The following is a 2775-nucleotide window of genomic DNA, read 5'->3' on the forward strand; positions in this document are numbered from 1 at the left end:
GTCCAAATCAACTAGCTCATTCTCTGTTTTCAATTTTGTTCTTTTCATTCATTACTATGTGTAAGTGACTAGACGCGTCACCATGGTAATGTGACTAAATCTTCTTGCCTCATCTTTGTCCCCCCCCCCATCCCGGCCCCTTCAAAGAAAAGTAGTAATATCGCAAGCTGCATGTAGCATATCAAAACTGTGCCTTGAATATTACGAGTATTTGCTGGTGGGCTGGATTCATGACTTTGGATGTTATTAATTTCTTCTTTTTTGCAGAAGTGCCAGCACATTAATTTATTACACCAACAATGGATATCTTCTGACCATGCACAATACACTAGATCACAAATCTGATGCTATAGTTCAATATTTCTTGGTTGAAATGAAGCTGTTGAAACAACACGCGATTCCAAGGAGAATTCTATGCAAAACACCATGACTAAAACCTAATGTTCAATCTGAAATTTACTAGTGCGTCTCCTCAATTTACTTCTATGTGAGCTAATATTTTCTCAGACATTTCATAACGACAGATCCTCTAAGCCAGCCCATGGTCGGTTGTTGAGATTACTTGTTCGTGCAATCAAATAGAAATAAAGCTTGATATAAATACGATGCACACCATGTAAGAAAGAGAAGGTAGCGACGCCTTCAAACGAAAGTGGAAGGATCGAACAGAATGCACGCGATCGATTTCAGTGCAGTCAGCGAAGGGCCGCTCACTTCCCTAATTCGTTGAGTCAAGAAACGGAACCGCTTCAGTAAGGGAGGATAGAGTAAAAAAAAAAAAAAAAAAAAAAAAAAAAAAAAAAAAAAAACTAAGTGCCACGGAGAAAAGAAGCTGGCTTATTCTACACGCGCTTTGAACTTTATAGTTTTTTATTGCTTCTTTGATTAGCTTCGCTTCATCGACCGGCCATTTCTCATTAAGGGCTGCGCATTTTGCATTTCGTTCGTACATTTTTGTAACGCAAAAAAATGAAGAGATGAATTCGCTTCGTCATCATGAAGTGAAGCAAAAAAAAATGTGGAAGTGCCTGCCGTCATCGGAAAAGCTCGAAAGCATTTGGAAATTGCCATGTCCTACAATATAAATTTTAACTCCAAATAAAAATGAGATGGGGGTAGGAAGAAAGTGGGTGGTGTTAAAAAAAAAATCATGTGGCAACCTGTGTGTCGAGAGCAACGAATCGCATCCAGAATGTAAGGTCTTTGTTGTGGTCTCACATTTGTATACGTTTTACTTTGCTCAATCGGGACACGTTCTGCTGAATCTCATGATTTTGGAATTTTCGGGGTAGTTACTTTTGAAACTTGATTCACATCACAGCACGGGGGCAAATCTTCGAGCCTAGAGGAAATATATTAAGAGAACGAAACAAGATAACGATGGAATTTTATTAAGAACAGATATGTCAGAAGTATAGTAAACAACGAAATATTCGTTAAGGAGGCCGGATGAAGCTGTTTTAAACGTTGTAATAAAGGTTGCGGGTGACTACGCAAACATATAATAAATCGAAAAAGTCTGTGTGGCTCATCGGATAGGGCGTTCTGCTGTCCAGTACGAGATCAATGGTTCGCTTCCCAGAGAAGACATCCGCATTCTGATAGGAGCGTAATGCAAAATCATTGATCAGCGTGTTATGGTGCGCACCCAGAACGCCATATGGTAAACATTTTTGCAAACCCCCTCCTGCCACGGTATCTTTCATAGCCCACGAGTTTGTTTGAGTTATGAAACCGCATCAATCAAACAATCAATCAATCAATAAGCATTTTGATACGCTCCTTCGCCTTGTTTCAACGTGACTGAAGTGTCGCAATGTGCTTCAATTTGAGTACAAGTGTGTCAATTTTACCTGCACGTAAAGTGGCGTTCAATTTGAGCGGCGATACGATGCCCATGGCCGAAGGCTCCCAAGGCTTCACGGTGGCCTCGACATGCTGAAAAGAGGAGAATGGAACGCCGTTCAAGTAAGTGTTATTTATGAAACCAATATTTCGTATGTCTTTCACCACCTCGTAGTTCTGGAGCCCGTTCAGCCACGTTGCAGCTCATATTGAACGAGCCTGGACATCCCAGATACTGTCACTGTTGTCGCATGTGTGCGCATGCGTGCGTGCGTGTGCATTGCTTTCACTTCTTTTTGAGCACTTATTATGCAACGCACCTACGCTGGGTTCGTGAGAATCGACACACACGCGCCATCAGTATGCTCTCTTCGTAATGAACAACACACTTGACGCATATGGGGAAACTAAAAAAAAAAATACTCTGCATTCTTTCCACCACGTCCAAGCAGAGAAAGATCCAGTCATCATCGCCACTCGGAGCGCGCGTCCTTGAAAGTCCGCATTGAATAACTCGTAAACCGCGTGTTTCGCTTGACACCGAGTTAAGTGACCGGCACCGCCACTTCAGCTATTCACCAGAGTCCCCATCGCCTTCAGGCAAGAGCTACTCGCTTTCGTAAAGGCCATTCCGCGCAAACAAACCGCAACGTTTAATGTTATTCATATCATCGAAATGTGGCCCTCCTTGGTCGTTTTTCACAGGCACCGATATGAGCAATGCCTTATAGACCAAGAGTTTTGGTCCAGTATACGAAATACAATTCGTCTAGCACCTGCCTGAATGATATATCCCTACCAGAGCCTACATTCCTCTTCTCCTTCAGCTCGTAGCTCAGGCCACCTCTACCTATCTGGGCGAAACCTGGTAGGCAATAACAATCTGAGAGCAAGAGCTCTGGGCTTGGGTCCGACTTATAATTTCTTGCC

The sequence above is a fragment of the Dermacentor silvarum genome, chromosome 2 (assembly GCF_013339745.2).
Source record: "Dermacentor silvarum isolate Dsil-2018 chromosome 2, BIME_Dsil_1.4, whole genome shotgun sequence".
NCBI classification, from domain to species: domain Eukaryota; kingdom Metazoa; phylum Arthropoda; class Arachnida; order Ixodida; family Ixodidae; genus Dermacentor; species Dermacentor silvarum.